This window comes from Leptonychotes weddellii, chromosome 3 (genome assembly GCF_054177405.1).
Source record: "Leptonychotes weddellii isolate Sample4059 chromosome 3, ASM5417740v2, whole genome shotgun sequence".
NCBI classification, from domain to species: domain Eukaryota; kingdom Metazoa; phylum Chordata; class Mammalia; order Carnivora; family Phocidae; genus Leptonychotes; species Leptonychotes weddellii.
In genome coordinates, this window is record NC_138371.1 from 147028413 (window position 1) to 147047580 (window position 19168).

A 19168-nucleotide genomic window follows, 5' to 3' on the forward strand; every position below is an offset into this window, starting at 1 on the left:
TTTTGGGAATTGACTAAACATCACCTTTCAGTGGGCATAATGGTTTGCTTTGAAGTATTGGAATAGAATTTATGATATCCATATTTAACCTCTAATATTTTCCATGTTCATTTGTGACTAAAACAGAAGTTATCTGTATTCTGGGGTGAATCAAATTTTAATATGTCTTAAATGAAAACCATTTTTAATACCGTATAAAAATTATTTAAACCTCATTTAAATTTCGTTTCATTCCATCTTAGATTTGTGTACAGTGCTTATTAGGTAAGCTTTGTAATTGGGTTGTGTATAACACATAACCTGCTTATTTCATTTTGAAAATAATATAGTTTAAGAGATTTTCAGCTATTATCCGTCTACCATAATATCTTTCAAAGTAGCATCTGTAGGCTTATGATTCTTATATTGGTGCTTGTGAGAAAATTGCAAAAAGTAATATTTTCATCACTTTTAAAACATTTTTCTGTCTGTAGAAATTTCTTTTAGAGAGAGCTTACATATATGTATATATGTGTACGCATACACATATATATTTGTACATATGTTTATATTTTTGTGTATATATCATTATCTGGGAACTAACAAATATATAGATATGTATATGCATGTATATATATGTGCACACATATGTTCACACATTTGTACCTTGAATAGGCAAATAACTTTGGTCTAAATTCTCTGTGGATTATTTAAATCCTTTACTTTAATATGCAATTAAAGTAAAACCACTTTGAAAAGTATGTAATCATTGCAGAAGGTTTTTAGCTAATTTAGAAGGATTTGTACACACATGTATAAAGTTTAATAGTGTCTTTATTAAGATTCTCTGGTAAGATCTTAAGATGAGGTTCCTTGTACTCTCAACAAAATTACTACTAAAAACCAAGTGTGGAACATACTGAGTTTTCAGAAAACCAAAAGTAAGTTTTGTCATTTCTTTTGCTTCTTTTGATTTCAGAGTGTGGCCTGCATAAACTGTTGTGATGTAGATGATTCAGTGTAATGAAGAACACTGATTGTCTTGGTGCCAATGGTGCCAGCCGATCAGACCAATCCCCATGCCTTAGTTTCCTGTATATTTTTACTTGTTTTGCCTTTAAATAAAAGTTATTCTAAGTCTTTCTCCGGACTTCTTTAAGATAGTGGTTCTGAACCTGTCTGTTGCTTCCACCTACATTATAGGTGAGTGTCCCCAGTATGACATTATCCGTAGTCCACACCTAGATAATAAATGGGAAGTTATGTAGACAATAAAGGCTATATAGTACGAGCATTACCTTATTGCCTAATTGTTGGGCTGGTTGGGAATCCTTGGTTTAGAGGCATTAAATATACATGACCTATACTAACAGCTATTTTGCAAAATCAATTATTTAAAAGGCTTAGGGGGCCTGGGTAGCTCAGTGGGTTAAGTGTCCGACTCTTGATTTCAGCTCAGGTCACGATCTAAGGGTCATGAGATCGAGCTTCGTGTTGGACCCCACACTCAGCAGTCTGCTCCAGGTTCTCTCTCTCCCTTTCCCTCTGCCCCTCCCCCTGCTCTATCTCTAAAATAAATAAAATCTTTAAAAGGCTTAGAAATATATAATAAAGCCTTTCTAATCTATAAGACAGCTATGAGTATAAATTGAATTATTTAGAATAAAAATCCATGTGGTCAAGAATAAATCTCAAATAATGTGAATGACACATTTTAGTTGATTCAAAATGTGCCCTTTAACAACATGTGAACATAGTTGGTATTTAAATAACAGTTATGTTCAGTAGTGTATCCTTCTAGAGCTAAAGGATAAAGTCTCTGTCCTGCACATGTTCTGTAAGAACAAGATGAAAAATTGCTTGAGGCTTTATTTGTATCCTAAACATGAAAGACTTGCAACGCATGCAAAGGTTGTAAATTAGACCATTTAAAAATGTCCTAAAACCTGTTTGCTGAAAAGTTGTGCTGCATACTGAGAGTTTAATTACTGTAGTAGAAGATGACAACAGGTTTCATTTGCATTTTCTTTTAGGGCTAAGCAGTAGAAAGTTATTTTTCTTTATTCCGCCTCCAGTGTGAAGTATTTGGAACCAGAAGTTCATCCTGTCCTTCATCACTACTAAAGAACTATACACATTTGATAATAGTGTACACAGTTAATGGGAATGTTACATTGTTCATATTTTTATGGAGACCAAAGCATATTTCATGGTTTGGGTATAATTTAAAAGATGCATTCTTCTGAGAAGTTGATTTCTTTTATAAACAAAATGCAAATGCCTTAAATATTTCTTCATTTAGTGTGATAAATAGAATTACTTTTAAAGCCATAGTCTGGTATGGCTTGATAATCAGGTACACATGAAGTATTCAAGATAAGAGCATAATGGTATTGATTTTAAGAACTTTAGAAAATATTCCTTGTGGGCAAAAGAAAGACAGAAGGAATGTTTAAAGCCAACTGTTCACCTTACTGTTCTAATTTTTACCTTGTTTTCCATTTTCAGGAGACAAGAGCGTATATCATCTCAGATACTAAAAATATTCCTGTGAAAGCTTTTAGTTTTTCAGGCATAGTAGTCAACTATTGTTTTCTTATTGTGCATGAAATGCCTAGAGAAAGTGACGTCTTTAGCCAAATTAATAAAACATAGGATAGAAAATGCTTAGGCCAATTTATTCATGTCCCTCTGATATTAATTGTATAGTTGATAGCTATGTAGATTTTAGCAATTTGTTGAGCAACTAAGCTGGTTTCAAAATGGGATCTAGTTGCTCTCAAACTTTTCAGTCTCAGAAGCCCCTTCACATTCTTAAAAATTATTGAGGGGCCCAGAGAGAGAGAACTTTTATAGGGATGTTATCTGTTGACCTACAAATACTAGATATTAAGACACATTTTCAGAATATTAATTCATTTTAAAATAAAAATAAACCCATCATTTGTTAACATGAAGAACAATTATTATAAAAATAACTATTCTCTTTAAAAAGTTAGAATAGCAGTCAGTATTTTACATTTTTGCAAAATCTTTTTAATCTCTGACTTATGGAAGACAGCTGAATCCTCCTATCTGATAATGAATGAAAAGTGGAGTTGGTAATTTAGAGAGTCAGCTGGTTATCCATGTCAAAACAATTTCAGAGACAGTCATTTGAAGACCATGTCTCTTGCACACCAGGTTATCCTCAGAGTCTGGCACAATGTTGGGCATATAGTAGAGGGCCAGATGGTATTTGATGTGTAAACTATATTGCAGTGGGTTGAGACACAAACAGGAGGTGGAGATATAGATTCAAGGAGTACAAACACCTCCTTCAAGGCGCATGGTTGAGAAAAGAGAAATGTCTCAGGTACGTGGAGGCAGGATCAGCAGTGGACTTACATTTTTTAAATTTTTTTATTTAAAAAATTTTTTAAAAAGATTTTATTTATTTACTTGAGAGAGAAAGAGAACACACAAGCAGAGGGGAGGGGTAGAGGGAGAAGCAGGCTCCCTGCTGAGCAGGGTCCTCCCCCCCACCCCCACGCAGAACTTGATCCCCGGACCCTGGGATCATGACCTGAGCTGAAGACAGATGCCCAACTGACTGAGCCACCTAGGCACCCAGCAGAGGACTTTTAAAGAGTATTTCTATGTGAGGGTAAACAATACTAAACAAAAAATAGCAGAGAGAAGTTGAGAACACAGGTAAGAAATGGGATGATTGAGGGATCTAATTGGGGGTGGGATAAGGTATGTCATCTAACAGAGCATTTCAAACTTGAATGAGGACTGGAGATGCCAGATCTTGCCAAAATGTAGATCCTAATTCAGCCATTATAGATATAGGGCTTGAGATTATGCATTTCTAACAGGCACCCCAAGCTGCTGGTCTGAGGACTCCGCTTTGAGTAGGGTGATTCTAGAACCCAGCTGAAGAGTAAACCATGGGCAGGAGAATTAAACCCCTACAGAATCTGGAGATCCTGGCTGGTGGAACTTCTTAAGGGAGAATTTTTCCCCCTAATATCCAATTAGTACCCTTTCCCGGTATCAGGGGCACCATGATGGGTGTGGAGCCTACTTGAGATTCTCTCTCTTCCCCTCCCACTGCCCCTCCCCCCCAAATAAAACAAAGATAGAATCTCAGTGTTTTCACAATGCTTAATTGACAGCATGATAACTGAAGTTATGGCATAAAATATAGTGGTTCTACCAAAAAATTTATCTAAATGTCATTGATTGAGGAACAGAGCTCAGGCTTTGTTGTTAGACATGGTTTGAGTCTTGGTTCTGTCTCTGTGTGGTTGCTCTTAGGCAAACTATTAACACATTAGATAAAAGTACTCTTACTGTGGGTTTTTTTGTGAGAATTATAAATGTAGTACATAAAAGCCAGTACTCAAAAGTGATAGTGATTATTCCACAATCACCCCAATGAGTGCAATAAGCTGTATTGAACATAATTTTAAAAGTTTGTGTCATGAATCATCAGACTTGCCTAATTTTCTAAAGAATTTGAATAAGATGGAATGAATAGATCACATTCTGTTTCCATGCACAAGGGAACTGTGCATATTTCTTCTGTAACTCAGAAATGGTTTAACTTGAAAAAATCTCAAAATAGCTGAAGTTAGCAGACATGCAATTTAGCAAGGATGATTGGAATTTTGGTCTTTCCTGTAATAATACTATGCTGAAGCATACTGCTCATTAGGAAAACATTTTTATCTGAATCTTTTACCCTTGAGGGCCAAGAATGCTGTTTTTCTTTTTGATAGCTATGTTTACAGAATCTAAATCACCCTGAATAATTATTTCAACATTTCAAGTTATTATAACTGCTCATGCTTCATTTACAAGCTCTTTGAATTTTGATAAATTCCAGTATGGTGCTAGAATGACAAAACGAGTTCAGATAAGTTCAATACATGGTTGTGATATAAACCTATGTTAATTATTATTACAACTGCTGTAAAGAAAATTCAGACATTCAATGTTTCCACTTTTTACAGTTGGACTTCCTGTGCTGAGAACAGATCTCTGAGCGCTGGAAATATGGAGGCAAGTGATCAGTGCCCGTGTCTGGGTAGGTGTGGGCTGGCTATAAACCACGGAGGGAGTCGGCAGCACAGAAGGTAATAATAGTTCTTTGACGACTTCTCTATTGTTGCTTTGAAAGCTCTAAGGCATAATGCCTTCATTTGGCTTTCTTCTGGAACACATGCAGATGGAAAAGAAGAAGTCAGAAGGAGGTTAGGAAGTAAATACTACAACTGAGACAAAGTTAAGTCAATCTTGCAGAACATCCCCAGGCATATTCAATCTGAACTTTTATTGCCAGTAGCCACAATATTGCAAATATTTATACCCCTCCTGGCAAATTTATAATCATTATTGATCTCTTGTAACAGTAGGATATGTCTGGGTGATGGAGGACATTAAGGTAGCATAAGGCATGTTGTAGTTTGTAAGGTGCTATCACATACAAGGTGTTAAGGACATGCAGAAATGTCAACCAAGCTACTCAAAGCCAGTTTTAGTTTAGATTTGTGAGCCCAGCATTATTAAGATCCTTCTGGACTTAGCTTTGAAAAGTTTTTCTCATTCTTTTTCTAAATCTTGTAATTGTCTGTAAGTACTACCTTCATAATTGATGCTCCTACTCTAGCCATGCTTTTAAGAGTTTTAAGAATTATAAACCTGGGACTCCTTTCAAAGGGACCAAACTAGAAGTGGATACTTACGGTGGGTGACATGTTGATTTATGACCACCATCCTAACCTGACATTAGATCTATTCAACAGATAGGGCAATAAACATAGATAATACTAATGTCTGATTTTGAAAAATCTATGCATGAGAAGAGCTTATTTTCTCTCATGGCATTGGCTGAATATGTCAGGATATCAATTAAAAACAGATCTAAAAATTAATAACTCCTGGGGCGCCTGGGTGGCTCAGTCGTTAAGCCTCTGCCTTCCGCTCAGGTCATGATCCCTGGGATCGAGCCCCGCATTGGGCTCCCTGCTCAGCGGGAAGCCTGCTTCTCCTTCTCCCACTCCCCCTGCTTATGTTCTCTCTCTTGCTGTGTCTCTGTCAAATAAACAAATAAAATCTTTAAAAAAAATTTAAAAAATAAAAATTAATAACTCCTGCTCTTTGACTTAGCATCCAATAAGCTTTTCTCTGGCCATGAGGGTTTAATGAATAAACCACCTCTTTGGCAAAGAATTTTTCTGGCATGAAATATTACTGTAAAATTATTTTGTTGTACAAATTAAAACAAAAGGTTAATTTTGCATTGCCAATATATCTTGCAAAGAATTTTTCCTGTCTACAATGAATAGCTCTTTACATTTTATAGAGCAGAGTGTTAGGCCTTTTCCCCCATATCCTTCTTCTTACCTAGACCATACCCAGAGGCCTATCTCTGCAAAAATAAAATGGAGTCCATTATAATACTTCCTGAAGTAACAAAGCCATGTAGCCCTAATCACTACCTTTAATTATTCAAAGATCCAGTGGAAGAAGATACATGTATGTGCAATCTGTGGAGGGGTGTGAATGTGTATGTGTGTATGTGTGTGTGTGTGTGTGAATGTGTGTGTAGCCTTGATCCATAACAAAGTGTAATTAACTGTCTTAGTAAGCAGAAATGGAGTGGATAGTTGTCTTCTCTGTCCTGGGAAAGCCACAATGTCATGTTTTTGTTTTGAATTCAGTTATATAGGATTGAAATGGCTTGGCCTGACTGGTCTATTTCTGTCCACAGGGACCAAAGAAGTTTATAATAGAGTCACGGATGGAGCATTCTTCCTGCAAGAACTCCCGGGAACTTTGGTGATTTACCTCACAGACCACCTGGTTTCACTCATGATCCTTGGGAGCATTCTCAAGTGATCCCCACATTCAAGGAAACCCCTTTACCTCCTTTCGTTCGGAAGCTTCTGGCTGAGCTGGGTCTAAGGCTGGCCTCTTCTGTGATAATCTCCAATCCTCGAGGGAGCACCAGACCTGTCTCAGCATGATATCATGGCCATCCTGGGACTCTGGAGACTTCTTTTTATGGCTCTTTGTAAGATTTCTTCATACTGCATGAAAATAAGAAACAGCTTTTTAGAAATCTGTCATCCAGGGCGCCTGGGTGGCTCAGTCGGTTAGGTGGCTGCCCTTGGCTCAGGGCCCTGGTCTCAGGGTCCTGGGATTGAGCCCCACGTCAGGCTCCCTGCTCAGTGGGGGAACCTGCTTCTCCCTCTGTCCCTCCCCCCCAACTTGTGCACACTCTCCCTTTAAATAAATAAATAAAATCTTTTAAAAATATCTGTCATCTTACAACTGAGGCCAGACTAGTACCAGTGGTAAACCCAGGAGCACAGCCTGAGTCTCTTGTTTCTCAGGCCAGTCTATTTTGCAGTTTTTGAATCCTTTCCTTTTTGAAGGTAATATATTATCAATGTGTAGCCAGTTCTCACATCATAGGGAGAATGAAAGGGTTATTAAAAGAATTGTTTCCTGGGATGCCTGGATGGCTCAGTTGTTAAGCATCTGCCTTTGGCTCAGGTCATGATCCCAGGGTCCTGGGATCGAGCCCCGCATCGGGCTCCCTGCTCAACGGGAAGCCTGCTTCTCCCTCTCCCACTCCCCCTGCTTGTGTTCCCTCTCTAGCTGTCTCTGTGTGTCAAATAAATAAATAAAATCTTAAAAAAAAAAAGAATTGTTTCCTATAACTATATAAAATTAAGTTTGCTATATGGATGAGCTATTTCTTCCATGGGTCCATTTCAGAATGTAAACATTAAACAATGGTTTAATGGTTTCAGAATAACTATTAAACAATGGTTATTATAATTCTAAAGTATTAATACAGTAAACCCTGTGCTTATTTTTTTTCCCTCCCTTTTTAAAAGCAGAACAATTTGAACAGATAGTATAGTTGTTGCTCTTTTTTAGTAAACTTAATGAAAAGTCAGGTAGAACTTCTCTCCCAAACCATAATAACAAAGAAAAAAATAAATATGTTTTAGAGAAATCTGGACTTGACTATTTTTATCTGTGATTATAATTACTAAAGATATCCTTTTAGGGAAAATACAGAGTTTACTCATTTCATGGGACTTCAGGAAGAGAAGTTTAGTAAACACACATTCTCTCCTTCTTTCCCAGAATCCCCAATAGTTTATTTTAAAGCTAATTCTAGGGTAAGTCCTTTTGATCTCACTGCTATCACTTAGAGAATTATAGTGTGGTTTTGCAATTCTGGCTAGAATGCAGATGCAGGATCTTAATGGCAACAACAACAAGAAAAAGTCCTAGGTTTTATGTTAAATAATTTGAGTTCAATGATAGGAAACTGTTCTACATGTTAAAAAAAAAAAAAGCCAAACTCTAAACTCTTAAGATTTTTACAGTAGGAAGAAAATAACTAACTGTTCTTATTATGGGGTTGGTCCCATGTTTTGAAAGTTACAATCTCAGTTGATCTCTTAATGAGATGTCTGTGAACACAGGGGGAAAGTTGATACGAGCCAAGGGCTTCTCACCTATTCCTTCTCAGTTAACCATCCAGCAGGTTCAGAAGAAAATTTAGGACCCTTGTCTTCATCCACTGGGCAAAGCACTCATCACCATCCTAAGGCTATACTAAAAACCTCCTCACGGTTTGTCTACATTTTGGGGGAGTGATAAAATATGGATTCACCTAGATTTTTCCCCTTCTATATCCTTCCCTCTTATCTTCATTTCTTAATCATTATCTGTAACACGTTAGCTTCTTTTTTCTCTCTGGCTTCCATTGAATTGAATCTACTTGCCTGAATGTCATTATTTAAGTACTGGCAACATCATAATCCTTTAATTACTAACACTATTAGATATATTTTTGCGGGTAAAGATGGGATAATTACGACTTTATCATTATATATGTATATATTTTTTGTTTACATGAATTTCTTCCAGCTTTATTGAGATATAATTGTCATACATTATGTAAGTTTAAAGTGTAAAACGTGATGATTTATTTTTTTTAAAGATTTTATTTATTTATTTGACAGAGAGACAGCGAAAGCAGGAACACAAGCAGGGGGAGTGGGAGAGGGAGAAGCAGGCTCCCGCTGAGCAGGGAGCCCGATGTGGGACTCGATCTCAGGACCCTGGGATCATGACCTGAGCCGAAGGCAGACGCTTAACGACTGAGCCACCCAGGCGCCCCAACGTGATGATTTAATACACATATAATTGTGAAATGATTACCACAATAAGATTAGTTAACACCCCATCATCTCACATAATTACCATTTTCTTTTTATTCTGGTGATAACACTTAAGATTTATTCTCCTAGTAACTTTCAAGTGTATAATACAGTATTGTTAACTAGAGTCACTATACTGTACATTAAAACCCTAGAACTTATTCATCTTATATCTGGAAGTTTGTACCCTTTGACCAACTTCTGCTAATTCTATGCTTCACCTCCCATCCCCCAGCCCTTGGCAACCACCATTCTATTCTCTGTTTCTACGAGTTTGGCTTTTTAAGATTCCACATAAAGATAAAAATATACAGTATTTGTCTTTCTCTGATTTATTTCACTTAGCATAAAGCCCTCAAGGTCCATCCATGTTGTCCCAAAAGGCAGGATTTCCTTCTTTTTTTAATGGCTGAATATTCCATTTTGTATGTGCATATGTGTGTGTGCATGTGAGCATGTATGTGTATGTATAATTTCTTCATCTATCAATGGATACTTAGGTTGTTTCCATGTCTTGGCTACTGTGAATAATGCTGTAATGAACATGGTGTTGCAGATATCTCTTGAGATAGTGATTTTGTTTCCTTTGGATATATACCCACAAGTGGAATTGCTGGATTGTATGATAGTTTTTTAATTTTCTGAGGAAACTCCATACTACTTTTCACAGTGGCTGCATCAATTTACCTTCCCACCACAGTGCACAAGTGTTCCCTTTTCCCCACATCCTTGCAAACACTTGTTACTTCTTGTCTTTTTTTTTCTAGCCGTTTGACAGGTAGGAGGTGAAATCTCATTGTGGTTTTGATTTGCATTTCCCTGATGATGAGTGATGAGCATCTTTTCATGTACCTGTTGGCCATTTGTATGTCTTCTTTGGAAAAATGTCTTTTCAGGTACTATGCCCATTTTCAAATCAGATTTCTTTTTTCTTTTTCATTTCTCTTTTCCTTTGTTTTTGCTACTGAGTTATATGGATTCCTTATGTATATTGGATATTAACCCCTTATCAGATAGTTACAAATATTTTCTTCCATTATGTAGTTTGCCTTCTCATTTTGTTGACGGTTTCTTTTGTAGTCCAGAGCCTTTTAATTTGATGTACTTCCACTTCTTTATTTTTGCTTTTGTTGCTTGTACTTTTGGTGTCACGTTCAAAAAATTATGGCCAAGACTAATGTCAAGGAGTTTTTCCTGTTTTCATTTAGTAGTTTTACAGTTTCAGGTATTATAATTAATCCATTGCAGCTTAATTTTTTTTAAAAGATTTTATTCATTTATTTGACAGAGAGAGACAGTGAGAGAGGGAACACAAGCAGGGGGAGTGTGAGAGGGAGAAGCAGGCTTCCCACGGAGCAGGGAGCCCGATGCGGGGCTCGATCCCAGGACGCTGGGATCATGACCTGAGCCGAAGGCAGACGCTTAACGACTGAGCCACCCAGGTGCCCCTTTTGCAGCTTAACTTTCATCAATGAAAAATAAGGGTCCAATTTCATTCTTTTGTGCATGACTACCCAGTTTTTCTAACACCAATTATTGAAGAGAATATCCTTTCCCGATGCATAGTCTTGATAGAGACTGCACTGAACCCATAGATGGCTTTGGGTACTATGGACATTTTAACAATATTAATTTTTCCAATCCATGAACATGAATATCTTTCCACTTACTTGTATCTTTGATTTCTTTCATCAAACTCTTCTAATTTTCAGTGTATGGATCTTTCACCTTCTTGGTTAAATCTATTATTTAGGCCTTTTATTTTTTTGAAGATATTGTAAATGGTATTGTTCTTTCTTTTTCAGATAGTTTGTTGTTATTGTACAGAAATGCAACTGGTTCTTGTATGTTATTTTGTATTCTGTGGCAATTTTACTGAAATCATTTATTAGTTTTAAGTGTTTTGGTGGCGTCTTTAGACTTTTCTTTATATAAGAGCATATCATCTGCAAACAGAAACAATTTTTATTATATTTAATATATATTTTTTATCTATCTTCCAGGAATGAATCTTCCCATTAATAAAGGTATTATATAAGCATGAGAAATATATATACAATCCAGATGTTGGCTATCTTTGAACTTATAAGGGCTGGTACTTTTTGAATCGTAACCAACCACAGTATAGATTCAGTTCTTTTGTTAGAATTTGCACTGTGCCTGTCTCTTCTCACACATCTTTTCAGTCATCAGATCCCTTTCCTCTTATAATCCTTGCCCAGACCTCATTCAGTCCAGTTCTCCCTTGCCCCTTCCTGTATTATAACACAGAATAGCCTTTGTCCTCTAATTCACCCTAACTCTTCTCTACTCCACCCACATGTTGCAAGAAACTTGGGCTTCAGTTATACTTGTAGGGTGCCAAAGCATTAACTGACAAAGCCAGTCTCTTCCTGTAGAGCAGTGGTTCTCAACTGGGGCGATTTGCCACCTGTCCCCCAGGAGACATTTGGCAATACCTGGAAACATTTTTGGTTGCTGAATATTCAGGGGTGCTGCTAGGACCTAGTGGTTAGAGACTGGGGATGCTGCTACACATCCCACAATGCACAAGACAATTCCCCTAATAAAGAATTATCTAGCCTGGGTTATTAATTGTACTTCTGTTTAGACACCCTGCTGTAAGGAAAGTCTTGTATTAGCTGCAGCAATCAACAGTATTTTCTACTCTGATAGTATCAATATTTTATTACTTCTCTGCATTAAGCGTTATATTAAATATATATGTATATTTATACCCACATACACTCCCATCCATAAACAGTTGTTGAATACCAGATATGTGTCACACACTCCTAAATTGCGCATGGTTCAACAAGAAAAATAAATAATACTTCACGAAAGGGGCTATGATTACATAAAGAAGAGATATCTAACCTAGCCTATGATGATCTGCAAAGATGTTTTGAAGGATACTGAGAAGCAAGAGACCTTAATTGAGCCTGGAAGAATAAGTAGGAGAAAGCCAGGCAAGGAGAGAGGGAAGCACATTTCTCACAAAGGGCGAAATATGGGCCAAAACATGTGGTTAGAGGTCGGGCAGGAGCAAATCCTGGAAGATGCCACTTAATGTTCTGGAAACCATCAAATGACTCTTAAAAGCAACCGACAGGTGCCTGGGTGGTACGGTTGGTTGAGCATCTAACTCTTGGTTTCCCCCTCCAAATAAATAAATCTTGAGAAATATAAAATGGCAACTGGGAGTCACTGAGGAGTAATGGGAGGTGGAATGTTCTGGTAGCATGATAAGATTTTAGAAAGGTCATAGGGTTTCTGACATCTAGCTGAGAACAAATGATGGCCTGACCTAAGATAGTAGAAATGGGGATTGAGAAGAGGGGCCAATTGGAGAGATACTAAAGAAATAGATGGACAAGAGTGGGAATGGGGTAGACATGGGGGTGAAAGACAAGACCAAATTTTAGGCGTGGTACCATTTGCCAAGTCAGGGAAGGCAGGAGGAGGTTGAAGTTTGTGGGATGAGATAGCCAAAAAAGATATTTGGACATATCTTTGTGTCATACTTATTTTCCCATTTATAAAAGTAATGCATATGTCTTTTGCAAAAAAACTTGTAAAAGAAAAGCACAATATCTCCATTTGGAAATAGCTGGCATTAAAATTTGGGTGATTTTTTCTAATTCGTTCTATGTGGCAAAATGCATTTTAAAAATGCAATCACATATTAGGGTGCTTTATACATTGCTTTTTATCCATTTCAATATACATTTTTAAACATCTCCTTGGGTTATAGAATTGCCTTTTACCTTTTTAATGACTGAGTGATAACCCACTCTATGGAAGAAACGTAATCTACTCCACTGTCCCTGTTGTTAGTTTAGACTGCTTGGGATTTTCATTTTTTTTTAAAGATTGTATTTATTTGAGAGAGAGAGCATGACAGAGAGAGGGAGAAACAGGCTCCCCGCTGAGCAGGGAGCCCAATGCAGGGCTCCATCCCAGGACCCCAGGATCATGACCTGAGCCAAAGGCAGACACTTAACCGTCTGACCCACCCAGGCACGCTGGGATTTTCATTTTTAACAAATGCTTCATGTTATCACAAGTTTAGTTCTCCAGAAGCTGAAAGAAATGGAGTTTGAAGAGCAAGATATTTATTAGGGATTGACCCCCGTGAAACGAAGAAGGAAGAAGCAGGAAAGAGCAAGGGAGAAGTTGAACTGTGACCCAGGCCTCATATTTATGGAAAGGGCCCATCAAAGGTACTCTGTTTTGGGTGGAAATGACTAGACTTTTGTATCGTACAGTCACTCAATCACCAGATGAGAGCAGCTCTGGGAGGACCATGAGCTCAGAGGAGGCTGCACTCTGCAGCTGAGGCAGACTTCAAAAGGGCTGGTCAGCAGACAGCCTCCAGCTATCTCCAAAAAAGGTTTGGCCAGTGACTCTGTGTCCACCACAGCTGCTCATTTTGTGCACAGATCTTTCTTCATATTCTTAGGATAAATGCCCAGAAGTGGAATTGCTGCAACAGAGTATGAGTAGTTAAAATTTTTTTTAAATATTTGTCAAATTACCTTCAAGAAAGATTGTATCACTTTCTCCCACCAACAGTTCATCACCAACGTATAAACACATGACAACTGTACTGTTTTTAAATACTGGAAGGTACCTCAAATTCTTTGGGAAAATGAATAATATTCGTGATGTTTTATTGTTGTGAATTTAATTTTAAATTCTTGCAGTAGGTTACCTTTCTCTATAGAGCTGTAGAAATCTTTCCAGAAGGATAAAACACTCTAATGACTGATAGTAGAAGGCAAAGATTTGGATTTGGGACTTCTGAGATGTAAACTGCATCATTAAAGAGACAGAAATGGCTGGTGCCTGAACGGACTTGAAACAGAGTTCACAATACCCTATAGCTCTTTCCATGTGAGTATTTGAGCAAATAAATGAAATTACCATTTATAAGGAAAAATTCATATTTGACACACTGTTGTTAGAGAGAGACTAATGGGAAATAACCATTGTTTATTAAGTGCCTACTCTCTGCCAAGCAATGCCCTTAGGCTTTTACATATATCATCCTATTTCTCACCACTTCCCTTTGAAGTAGTTATTATCAGCACATTTTTCAGATGAGGAAATTGAAGGTCAGTGCGTCTGGTAACTTGGTAACCTTAGTCATTCAGATTCCAGTCTATGTGCTCTTTACCATCCTGGGCTGTTACCCCCAAAGCTTTAAGTCAAGTTACATAGCAGCGGCTTTAAACATAGAGTATATGTACATAGTAACTGTAGTAACAATAATTCTCATGAAGCTTGGGGAATGTCTGTCCCTCTCCTGAACTAGAAGTACATGGGAGTCAGTGTCTTACAAGACAATGCTATTCTAAAAAAAAAAAAGCAGGAATTTAAGAAACAAAACAAACAATTAAAAGAAAAAAAATAAGAGAGACAAATCAAGAAACAGACTCTTAGCTATAGAGAACTGATGGTTATGAGAGGGGTGGGCCGAGGGGAATGGGTGAAATAGGTGGTGGGGATTAAGGAGGGCACTTGTCCTGATGAGCACAGAGTGATGTATGGAAGTGTTGAATTCATTATATTGTACACCTGAAACTAATATAACACTGTATGCTAACTCCTGAAATTAAACACTTAAAATTAAAAAAATATTTTAGTAATAAAAAATAAATTAAGGGGCGCCTGGGTGGCTGAGTCGTTGGGCGTCTGCCTTCGGCTCAGGTCATGATCCCAGGGTCCTGGGATCGAGCCCCGCATCAAGCTCCCTGCTCCTCAGGAAGCCTGCTTCTCCCTCTCCCACTCCCCCTGCTTGTGTTCCCTCTCTGGCTGTCTTTCTCTCTGTCAAATAAATAAAACCTTAAAAAAAAATAAAAAAGCCATGGGGGTGGGGGTTGGTTGAAGGAGGAGGCTATTCTAGGCTAAAAAAAGACCTAACCAAATGCAATTGTGTGGTCATTGTTTGGATTCTGGTCTCAGTAAGACAGCTGTAAAAGACATTTTGGGATCAGTGGAGGAATTTGAGTCTGGATGGGGTATAAATTGCTACTAGGTAATTAATGTTAGCTTTAGTTAGGTGTGAAAATGGAAATACGATTATGTAGAAGAGATGTATATTGTAATATTTAGGGGTGAAATATAATAATATCTATCTTTAAGCAGGAAATGAAGGTGATGAAGTAAATAAGGCAGAATGCAAATGATTGTTCAATATAGGAGCTAGGTTTTATCTATTTATTAGTTTCCTGCTCTATGCTTGTTTACTCCGTATGATGAAAAACGACGTCAATCAACTGGAAAAAAATAGAAAATAAGGATTTGTTTCCTTTACGAGAGTAAGAGCCGATCTTTACCTTCCTCCAAAGGTGACGCCATCAACATGTGGCCTGAATAGGGCTTCAGGAGCATCACGCGAGGTCCCAGGGAGACTGGACCAAAGAACACGTTCCTTTCCGAAGATTTGATTTTTGTGTGAAAAGAACTCACATAAGCCAAACCAGGAGCCTCCGACCCTCCAGCCCTGCGCACCTACCCAGGACCGCTGGGGACACTGAATAACCTGTCACCTTACTGTTCGACGCTCTGGGTGAGGCCGAGAGACATACCAGGTTCCCCTCCGCTTCCCACCCTTTGCGGAGAGACGGGGATGGAGTGGCAGGTACCTTCCATCTCACCCACCTGGAAGCGGGGCGGAGCGGGGCCGGCCTAGACTGGGGGAAATGGGCGGCACACACTCAGGCCACTTCCCTCACCTGCCACCAGGAGGGCTCGGGCGGCTGTAGGGGCGGAGAACTTGGGGTAGGGAAGGCCACGCACCTGGCGGCGGGGCCGCGCGCAGCGGGACAGCGGGACGGCTGGCTCAGCCGAGCGGCGCGCGCCGGGCTCAGGCCGCAGGTGAGGGCGGCGGGCCGGGCGGCTGCGCACCACGGCGGGCCGCGCTCCTCCATGGGGGAAGTTTCTTGGCCCGGAAAGGTGCAATTGTGTGCAGCTATTCCTGGTATGTCAGGCGGGTCCGGCGGCCGCAAGCCGACGGGGCGCCTCTTACCCGGGTCCCGGGGAGAGGGAAGGCGGCCAGGCGGGCAGAGACGGGAAGGATGCGGGCGCCGGGAGCGCAGTCCCACCGGGCGGAGCCGCGGTCTAGGCGGGCAGCGCGGGAGCGTGGCCTTGGCCACGGCCTCCTGGCGGTCGGTGGCATCTCCTGGCCCAGACAGTCTGACCACAAAGGCGGCTGCGGCCGGGAGCCCCCGGGAGCCGTAGGGGGGCGGACGGAAGCGGCGACTCTGCGATCGGGGTGGGCTGGGGCGGGGCCATTCCGGGGAGGGCGGCGGCTGCAGTGCTGCGACTTTTGAAGTCCAAACAGTTGCCGGGCTGGTGCGGCGCACCGCTTCTGGTCCCCGCGCCCTGCCAGGCTGCCCGGGTCCCCGGGGTCGTTTTTCGGGAGTTGAGAGGAAGCCACGTCTTCAAGTTCTTGCGGGTTCGAAACTTCTCCAAACTGCAGAGCGCAACAAAAGGAAAGAGAGCCCGGGCGCCTCGCAGCTTGAGAAGAGGCCGGGAGGCAGGGCCAGACGCGCGCGGGACCCCCCGCCCCTCCGCGCACTCATCGCGGCTTTCTCTCTCCCTCTTACCCTAGTCCTGGAAGGGATGGAGGAGGCCGGGGCCGACTGCGCCTTAGCTTTCGCCGAGGCCCAGAGATGGGTGGAGGTGAGTGCCTTTACTTTTTTCCGCACGAGTTCGTGGCCTCGAGGCCGCTCCCGCCTCCCTGCGCTTCAGCACCCTCCCCGGACCTGCGCCGGCGCGTGGCAACCGGTTGGTTTGCAGTTTGGGGGACTTGGCAAGTCCTGCTTCTCGTGTTTTTCAACGTCCCTCTAAGCCTAGTGCTGCCCTCCCTACGACGGGCTCGCTGGCTTCCCCAGAGCTCCTCTGCCAGGGCAGAGTCCGGCCCTCGCGCACTTGGGTTTGGGGACCACAAGTCCTCGTGCGCCGGACCACGTCAGCACCGGGGCAGAGGCGGCCCAGGGCCCTCGGGAGCGGTTCTTTGGGGGTGGTGACAGTGGGAATGCCCGACTCTTACCTGCGCGGGCAGTGTGTTGTGTGCGCTGTGTGGGAAGGCAGGTGGAGGAGGTTAGACACTTGCGCACCTGGAGAGATGTTTTCTCCCGCGCAGCGTCTGGAGCCCGGGGGTGGGGGTGGGGTGGGGGTAAGCATTTTTACTTATTCAAGGTTGGCATTGATGAGACTAAGATCTCCTGGGGTCACTCACTGAAGTGTTGTTACTTTCCCAGCTGTGCCTTAGAGAGGCGATCTTCCATTCCATCGAAATGGAGATGGTCTCTAGGAGGTTTCTTCCTCAACGCCTTAAGGTTACATTTATCTGTAAAATTAATACCAGGACTTCTATCCGTTATTCTGGATGAAAAAGATGACTTTTTAAATGATGCTAGGGAAGTCTTCAGAGTAGATGTGAATCAGGAACAACGGCTTGTTAGAAAATTGTTGCCTCCACCAACCTTGCAGTTACTTAGAAGTTATTGGTGCCACGTGCTGGCTTGTTCAACGTACTTAAAAATGCAAATTAGGTTTAGAGGTTATTCCAGCGCAAAAACAACATATTTAAGAATCTCAAAGCACACAGTGTTTAAACATAATTCATTTGTCCTTAAAGAAACAAATGTATATATGTGGGAAAAAGAATAAACTTTCAGTGTTACATTTCTAACAGTAAATAAAGGAATGTGAAATGTGAGTAGCATTACCCACTAGACAGTAGAGGGGGTCAAGAAATTCGCCATTGGTGTCCTTTTTGGACTGAACTTTGAACTAGTCTGAAGGTGATTTAGAAAGGTATGGAGGGAGGGGGAAAGATGTAAGGGGAGGGCATGGGGACATTGAGAGGAGAATAAACACTGTATTTTGAATTGAAATGAGAGTGGAAAAATTCTAGCAGTGCAGTTAAGAGAAATGACTTCCCTCATTCATAAACTTTGAAAAGCCAAGGCGTCCAAAGGTAATTTTCCATTTGTAGTATTTGTTCTGCATAATTTTAGAAAACAGATTAAACTTGTCTTTTGGATTTTGAGTGTTGGGGGGATAGAAGGAGAGAGAAGGAAAGAAATATGAGGACATTTTTAGGTCACACATGGCTCCTATGTGGAGTTTGTATCTGCATGCTGTGTATTTGCTTCAGGAAATCTATAAATATGGAAGATTTCACACTTTTCTTTTTTAGTATACAGATTTTTGAAATCTAAAAATTCTTGTTGTAGCTTGCTCGTGATTGTGTAGACTTTCTGTGAGAAATTTGTATCTAATCAACGCAAGGGAAGTGTGTTGCAACAAAAGATATCATAGTGCACGGTACACGTGCTCATCTTCCCACTCTCATCCATCCCATCTAAACGTGTTTTGTTCATCTTTAGCAGAGAGACAAATTTTCTAAAGGCCTTGCCATATCATTATAATATAGTTAATGAGATTAAAATTCAAATAATTTTTTGCCTAGTGCCACTGGGAGCAAGGCAGTATGTTCATTGAAGATATGTGAATAATTTATATATTCATGTACACTTTCCGCATGCTCTGGACATTCAAAGTGACAGCAGTGTGCTCACTGTTAGGTTTATTTTATTTCTCCAATTAGTGTCCAGATTTATTTGTCTCCTTTGCTTTGCCTTTACAACTAAAGCACATATTTTATTTATTTATTTATTAAAAGATTTTATTTATTTGACAGAGAGAGACACAGCGAGAGAGGGAACACAAACAGGGGGAGTGGGAGAGGGAGAAGCAGGCTCCGCTGAGCAGGGAGCCCGACGCAGGGCTCAATCCCAGGACCCCGAGATCATGACCTGAGCCGAAGGCAGATGCCCAACGACTGAGCCACCCAGGCGCCCCTAAAGCACATATTTTAAAATTCTGTTCTTGCCAAAGGAAGCAGAATGGATGACTCCCTTGTTGCCACAATTGCC

General features: G+C 40.4%; 1 long non-coding RNA gene across 1 annotated transcript; it reads right to left on the reverse strand.

The window, feature by feature from the left end:
- Nucleotides 1-795: 795 nt before the first annotated feature.
- On the reverse strand, nucleotides 796-16387 carry LOC145720672 (uncharacterized). The gene is made up of 3 exons (XR_014143819.1): nucleotides 16249-16387; nucleotides 6895-7058; nucleotides 796-5179 (listed from the first exon to the last, which is right to left on the reverse strand). It is a non-coding gene; the product is annotated as an uncharacterized LOC145720672 (long non-coding RNA).
- Nucleotides 16388-19168: the final 2781 nt, after the last annotated feature.